An 8,452-nucleotide genomic window follows, 5' to 3' on the forward strand; every position below is an offset into this window, starting at 1 on the left:
GAGGAGAGGGAGGAGGGGGGAAAAGGGAGACGGGGAGGGAAATGGGAGGCGGGGAGGAGGCGGAAATCTTTTTTTTTCAATAAAAAATTATATTTAAAAAAATATCTTGAAGTAACTTTAACCAAACAACTGGAAGACCTATATTATAAGAACTTTAAATTTTTGAAGAAGGAAATTGAAGAAGACACCAGACAGTGGAAAGATCTTCCTTGTTCTTGGATAGGTAGAATTAACATAGTAAAAAAAAAAAAAGACAGTCTTACTAAAAGCCCATCAAAATCCCAGAAAAATTCTTCACAGCCCTCAAAAGGACAATACTCAATTTCATATGGAAAAGCAAAAACCCAGGATAGCCAAAACAATCATGTACAATAAAGGAATTTTTTTAAGGCATCACCATCCCTGACTTCAAACTCTGCTACAAAGCTACTGTACTGAAAACAGCTTAATATTAGCATAAAACCCGACAGGAGGACCAATGGAACCGAGTCAAAGACCCAGATTTCAATTCACACACCTACAAACTCCTGATCTTTGACAAAAAAGCAAAAAGTAAAAAATGAAAAATGAAAGCATATTCACCAAAAGGTGCTGGCATAACTGGATATCAACATGTAGAGGAATGAATATAAATCCATACCTATCACCATGCACAAAACTCAAGTCCAAAAGGATCAACGACCTCACATAAAGCCAACCACACTGAACCTTGTAGCAGAAAAAGTGGGAAGTACAATTGAGTACATTGACACAGGAGACTACTTACTAAATATAACTCCAGCAGAACAGACACTGAGAGAAACAATTAATAAATGGGACCTCCTGAAACTGAAAAGCTTCTGTAAAGCAAAGGACTTGGTCCACATGAAAAAACAGCAGCCTACAGAATGGGAAAAGATCTTTACCAACCCCACATCAGACAGAGGGCTTATTTCCAAAATATACAAATAACTCAAGAAATTGGACAACAAAAGAACAAATAATCCAATAAAAAAATGAGGTACAGAGATAAACAGAGAACTCTCAACAGAGGAATCTAAATTGACTGGAAGACACCTAAGGAAATGTTCAACATCCTTAGTCTTCAGAGAAATGCAAACCAAAACAACTCTGAGATTCCATCTTACATCTGTAAGAATGGCCAAGATCAAGAACGCCGATGACAACTTATGCTGGAGAGGTTGTGGAGTAAAGGGAACACTCCTTCATTACTGGAGGGAGTACAAATTAGTATAGCCACTTTGGATATCAGTATAGCAATTTCTCATAAAATTAGGAAACAACTTACCTCAAGACCCAGCAATACTACTCTTGGATATATACCCAAAGGATTTTCAATCATACCACTAGGACATATGCTCATAGCAGCATTGTCATAGCCAGAACCTGGAAACAACCTAAATGCCCCTTGAACAAAGAATGAATAAGGAAAATGTGGTACATTTACACAATGGGTACTACACAACAGAAAAAAATAATGACATCGGGAAATTTGTGGGCAAATGGATGGATCTAGAAAACACCATACTGAGTGAAGTAACCCAGACCCAGATGTGCTCACTCATAATAATAGACGTAATTTTATGACTATAAAGCAAAGAAAAACAAGCCTATGATTCATAATTCTAGAGAACCTAGCCAACAATGAGGACCCTAAGAGAGACAGACATACATGGATCTAATCTACATGGGACATAGAAAAAGACAAGATCTCCTGAGTAAATTGGGAGCATGGGGACCATGGGAGAGGGTAGAATGGGAGAGGAGAAGAAGAAATGGACGTGGAAAAAAATATATAGCTCAAAGAAAAAAACAGCAAAAACAATAATATTTTTAAAAGATGGTTAGAGAAACAGGGATTTTTGTGGTCACTAGAACATATGCACAATTGTTCTAGACAGCTTCTTTGATCGCCAACATTTGTCTAGATGTTTAGGTAGAATTCTACACACAGTCTCTTTACAATTTGTCGTACCTCAGGCAGTACATTGCTTGAACAGTGTAGTGAAAAGAGAGATGAAATTTTCACAACTTTAATTGAGCCTAAACTTTCCTTCTTATCCACAACAACTGTATGCATATGTTGGGTTTACATGGTTTTTTTTTTTTTCCTGAGAGCTGCTCACTAATTCGAGAATAGACTTGGCCTAAAGAACATTTGGACGTGTTCGCATCGCAGGGGGTAATTTCTGAACACTAAAACATTGTATTTGCAGTTGTCCTAGGAAAACCATGCCAAACTGTCCATTTCCCTCCTGTGAGATTTCACTTGTTTGCATCTTTATTAAGCTAAAAAGAAAAAAAATGATATACTGGATGATTGCCACATGTCTTTGGAACTAAGTATTGTATACTGAAACAATTTAACATGCAGTAAAAACTCAGTAATTGACCATATATGTTAGTGAAAAATGCACGTGTTTTGCCAAAAGGCTACCCACAAATGAAAATCCTGATTTAGACACTAATATATTGTTAACCTCCCCCCCCCAAAAAAAATAGCTCAAGGCATGATTCATTGTAAAGCCTATCTTTATTTGTAGTTTTTGTGGAAAAGCAGTTGTTAGTTCCAGCAATGGAAGGAAGAGTTTCTAAAACTATCTTTTGCTACCCATACATACATCAGCAATCAGTGTGAATGAGCTAGTGAAATGCAGAACTACCAAGACATCAAAAAGTCAGACGAGTCTTGAAAATAGCAGTGATGTGTATATTCTAACCTTCCATGAGTTCCACAGGAGTTAAAGTGCAAGCAAAGTAGACTGCAGTGTCCCAATGTCCTCGGCATCATTTCTATGTATGGTGTGGAGTAGAAGCACATTGAAAAGGCAGGGCAGGACAGCTGGGTCCTGAGTGGACAAGGTTGCCACCATGTCAGGAAAACCAGGTCACATGAAGCTGATGCATTCCAGAGCACCAGGTCTTTCCCGGAGCCTACATTTGCCAAGCTGTTAACACGTAGAAATGCAGCAATGAAAGCAATAGAAAGCTGGAGTCCCTTGGAGTACAGTTAGGATAGTCCTGCCTGGTGAATTTGGGGCAGAGGCATCAAGTGTCACTAATGGATCAAGTGAGTGACAGAAACTTCATGTTTGGAACCCCACATTAACATACCAACAAAATCTTTCACAGAATAGGCTATGAATCAAAAAATGTAAAAGAAATCAAACTACTAAAGCAAAAGAAAAGTGTTAAGTACTGACAAGACTGCCATAAAGCAGAGCGATGCCTTACTTTGACTTGTTTTATGGAAGATAACATCTTTTCCTCTTGTTTTTGGGTTTTTCTACTACCACTTTCTGTCTCTTAACCCCCATTTCTTAATTTTAGATTAAATTTATTTATTGAACTTCACTTTAAAAGCCATGCCATGATTAGAGTTTGTTTTATTTTTTTTTATGTTTAGATTAAGTTGTCAGAGCAGCGTTCTGAGGAATTTGCTGTGAGTCCAGAGAGAGATGAGTAAAGCCACATTTGTGGGAAGGGTCTTCAGCAGCTCAGCAGCTCTCCAGCCAGTAAAGCCCATTTTATTCATTAAACCTTCAGAGACATTCCAATATAGAAATAACAACATGGTGTTGAAGAAAATTACAAACCATCTGATGATGAAATTCCTGAAATAGGAAATCTGGGATCCAATTGAGTAAAGTAGCCACAGAGAGTGTGGAGCTCAAGTAGATTTAAGATCCGAGTGGAGAACTGCACTTTGAAATTTCTATCAGCATCTTGGCCAGCAGAACTAGGTCTCGATGCACATGGTCAATAACTATTTTAGAACGTCTTCAACATCCCTCGTCACCAAGCCCATTCAGCACAACTATCATTAAGAAATCTGAGCTGTTCAACATCCTTAGTCATCAAAGAAGCGCAAATCAAAATAACTCTGAGATTCTGTAAGAATGGCCAAGACCAAAAACACTGATATCAACTTAAGGCTGGAGAGGTTGTGGGCTAAAGGGAACACTCCTGCATTGCTGGTGGGAGTACAAGCTGGTACAGCCCCTTTGGATATCAGTGTAGTGATTTCTCAGAAAATTAGAAAACAACCTTCCTCAAGATCCAGCAATGCCACTTTTTGGTATATATCCAAAGGATGCTCAATCGTACCACAAGGATATATGCTCAACTATCTTTGTAGCAGCTTTGTTTGTCATAGCCAGAACCTGAAATCAACCTAAATGCCCCTTGACCAAAGAATGGATTAGGAAAATGTGGTACATTTACTCAATGGAGTACTACAAAGCAGAAAAAAAAACAACATCTTGAAATTTGCAAACAGATGGATGGAGCTAGAAAACATCATATTGAGTGAGGTAACCCAGACCCAGAAAAACAATTATTATATATACTCACTCATAAGTGGTTTTTAAACCTAAAGCAAAGAAAACCAGCCTACAAATCACAATGCCAGAGAACCTAGACAACAATGAGGATCCTAAGAGAGATATACATGGATCTAATCTACATGGGAAGTAGAAAAAGACAAGATCTCCTGAGTAAATCGGGATCATGGGGACCATGGGAGAGAGTTGAAGGGAGGGAAGAGAAAGGGAAGGGAACAGAGAAAAAGGTATAGCCCATCAATATTTTAAAAAGGAAAAAAAAAGCAGTATAAAAAAAGTCTGAGCTGAGTGGTGGTGATATATGCCTTTATTTCAAGCACCCAGGAGGCAGAGGCAGGGGTATCTCTGTGAGTATGAGGCCAAACTTGTCTAGAGAGAAAATACTGGGACAGTCAGAACTGCACAGAGAAACCCTGTCTCAAAAAAAAAAGAGGAGGAGGAGGAGGAGGAGGAAGGAAGAAGAAGAGGGGGAAGAAAGGAGGAAGAGGAGAAAGAGGAAGAAGAGGGAGGAGGAGAAAATCTGACAACAAATATTGGATGGGATGTAAGAAGATAGGAACCGTGTTTCACTGCCGGCAAGGGTGCAAATTAATACAGTCATTATGGAAATCAGTTTGGATAGTCCTGCAAAACATAAAACAATGCCAAGTGATCATGTATTCCACCCCTGAGAATATATACACCTGGAGAACTTCATATCCTACCATAGAGTTATTCGCACATACATGTTTCTTGCTCCTCTGTTTACAATTGAAAAAAATAGAACTAACCTATATGTGCATCAACAAATGGATAGATAATGGAACTGTGGTACCCCTATAAATGGACTATTAGTTCCTTATGAAGGAAATATGAAATCTGCAGGAGAATAGATGGACTTAGATTGATTATATTAAGCACTGTCACACAATCTCAGGGGAAAAAAAAACATGCATTCTTCCTCATATGTGGAGTTTAGTCTGTACTGTATTCTTGTTTATATGTAAAACTGTAAGTGTGGGTACAGAATAACATTTAGAAAGAAAACCAGTAAGAAGGCCTCACTCGGTAGCAGCTCTCCACAGTACCTGAGACAGTGGTATACTGGGGTTCTTGTGGGTGTCAAGTTCCACACTGACAGTGCTCTGTTGTCACCTAACCCTTACATCAACCCTATGAGGTTTCTTAACCTCTGTTTTATGGTTGCATAAACCGGGGCTTAGTGAGTCATACCTTGCCCCATAGTTACACAGACAGTAAACTGTTGAGTTAATATTTAAACCAGATGTTCTGACCCCAGGGTGAGCTCTTCACTCTCATAGTGTGCTAGATTTCCTCAAGCTATAAGGCACAGAAAATATATTAAAGTTAATTAGCCCCGCCATTATGACTTGACTTCTAGCATTACAATATCATTACTCTTTACAGTTTTTATTCTATGTTATTCATTAAGTAGATTTCATGAGGTAGCCTGGAAACCTAACTGCCATTTATAATAGCGTATTGAAATGCGGCCTGAGTCTTGACCAACTAACCTAAAAGTAATTTTGAATGGTGGTTCCAAGTTTGAAAATGTCTGCTTGTATTAGCAATATTGTTTTTTTTTAGTTATTTAACTAAAGATATTTAAATGGTTTTAAGAAACTATTTACCTTTGGCTTTGTGCCCTGGGACTAACCTCTAATAACATGGACACAGAATCAAAGGTACGCGCCCTCAGTACTCATTCAAGTAAATATATATTCAAATGGACACAGGCTCGCTTGGATTGAGGAAAACAAGCACACATTTGTAAATCGTTTCCTATATATGCAGGGCACATTCAATCCATCCCTGTGCATACTGACAGGCACCCTGGGTCTCCTTTGTTCTTATTTCTACATGAACTCTGCAACAGTTTGGATTTTTAATGTCCCCCAAAAGTCTGTCCATTTAAGGCTTGTTTCCCAGGATGGCGCCACTGAGTAATAGCATAGCTGTGAAGGGGTCCTACTAGAAGATGTTATGTAGTTGTGTCCTTGAAGGGAATTATGGCACCCCGCGTTTTTCTTAATTATCTTTTGTTTTTCATGCCCATGAGGTGAATGATTTGCTTGACCACTCATGCCCATCAGCTCAAAGCAAGAGTGGCCATCAGTCATAGACTGTGAGACAATATAGACCTTTTCCCTCTATAAATTGACTGTCCATGTTTTCTGTTACAGTTTCACAGAAGAACACAGCTCCTACTCACCGTGCCCTTCAGAGTAACAGCACATGTACTCAGGTCCTGGGCACAAAAGAAACTCAATTTGATTTCTAAAGTGGTGAATTATGACCTGTCTAACCTTGGGCATTCTGAGGGTTTAACATTGCTAAACTACACACCTTGCTAGTAAAATTCTAAAGCGTTTTTGTGAAATTGCTGTGAGTACTCAAAGTAGCAAATTAAAATTACACGAGTTCTGAGATTGGGAATTTCAAACATGCCTGAACATCTCGGACCGCTTTCTTGAGTTTAAATTCAATTATCTTGTTTCCATCGTGGCTTGAACATGGTGATGGGAAGTGGTTTGGTATAAAAATTCTTTGGGGTAAGCCAGCAAGAAAGGCTAAACAAAGCCAAGCTGTGCTGTTTTGCCACACAATCCCTCTAGGCTTCATCACTAGTTGAGAAGATGACAAAAGTTAATCTTTGGTGATTTTTTTTCTTTACTCCAAATATCTCAAACTATATCTGGTCTACATTCTCTTTGTGAATAATAAAAAACAAACAAGTCTCTCTCTTTCTATCCTCTTCCTGCCTCCCTGCTCCACCTCTGTTCTCACTATGCAGACCAAGCTGGCTGCAAAGCTCTCAGAACTCTGTTTGCTTCTGCCGCCCACCCCCAGCACTGGGATTAAAGCTGTGCACCACTACCATGACCAGGTAAACAAGGCTTTTGACATGAGTCTTATTCTACCTATGCCATTATTATTTTTCATCTAATTTTCCATGAGATTTCTGAGTAGATTAAAGATAAAGGAAATCATGGTTGGTACCAAGGGCTTGAGCCTGGAGGACTGAGGAAGAAGTACAAGAAGCAGAAAGGGCTGGTAGATTCCTTTGCCTTTGCTCATGAAAAATGCAGGAGAGATCACCAAATCTCTCACTCACTTTCAAGGTTTGGGTTTCATATTGAGTGTCTGCAGGGAGACATACTGATGGGAAAGAGGACCACTGTGATGTTAACATGATCAGCCTGACAGAATTTAGTCTCACCTCGCTAATCCTCTGCTGATCCTCCAGATGTGCCTGTGAGGGATAATAGAGGCGAGGTTAATTGAGGTGAGAGAGGAACCCTGAATGTGAGTAGCATTATTCCATGGGGTGGGGGTCTTAGGCTGCATAAAAAGAACAAGATGGGCAGAGGATCAGCATTCATCATTCTCTGCTTCCTGGTATGTGATGTCAATGAGGCCTCCAGCTCCTGGTCACATGGCTTCCTCATCATGACAGACTGACTTCATGAAGAAATACTCTTCTTCCCTTAAGCCACGTCTTGTTGGTGTTTTGTCACAGCAATTAGAAAATAATAACACAAGTGCCTTGATTCCTGCTAGATTTCAGATAGTGTGTCCGTAGTGGCTGTGTGCACAGAAGCAGCAATGCCACATCCTGGGAGTGACCAGGAACACAGCAGCAGTAGCTCTCCCTACTCAGTGTCCGTGGGAAGAAAGCCTGAGTACTAAACTTGATTCCAAACTTACTTCTGACAAATTATTTCACTTCTATGAGGTAATGTCTTTAATAAGAAAAAAAATGCTTCCAAATGATGCCACTATTTTAATGTTTTGATATTTATTACTACTATTTATATTATTGTATACATTTGTGTATCATGTTCCCGTGTGAGTGAAGTCATGTGAATGCACAAGTGTGGAAGTCAGAGGACAGCATTCATAAGTCTGCCCTCTCCTTCTACCAGGCTTGGGAATTGAACTCAGATAACCAGGCTTGTGCTGCAAGCATTTGACTCTCTGAACTATCTTGTCAGCCAAATTACTTTCCCTTCCCCCAAGCCTTCCTACATCCTCCCATCTCCAAACCCACTCAACTCCACACCCCTTCTCTCTCTCTCTCTCTCTCTCTCTCTCTCTCTCTCTCTCTC

At 39.5% G+C, this 8,452-nt stretch overlaps 1 long non-coding RNA gene across 1 annotated transcript in view; it reads right to left on the reverse strand.

Annotated features, from left to right (window-relative positions):
* LOC126501872 (uncharacterized) overlaps positions 1 to 5,461 on the reverse strand; it is a 35,048-nt gene extending 29,587 nt beyond the window's left edge. The window contains exon 1 of the long non-coding RNA XR_007591813.1: positions 5,411 to 5,461. This is a non-coding gene — a long non-coding RNA (uncharacterized lncRNA). The remainder of the gene's footprint in view (positions 1 to 5,410) is intronic.
* Between the last annotated feature and the right edge of the window lie 2,991 nt (positions 5,462 to 8,452).

The sequence above is a fragment of the Alexandromys fortis genome, unplaced genomic scaffold (assembly GCF_014885135.2).
Source record: "Alexandromys fortis isolate MF-2015 unplaced genomic scaffold, M_Fortis_MF-2015_v1.1 scaffold_5, whole genome shotgun sequence".
Lineage (NCBI taxonomy): Eukaryota > Metazoa > Chordata > Mammalia > Rodentia > Cricetidae > Alexandromys > Alexandromys fortis.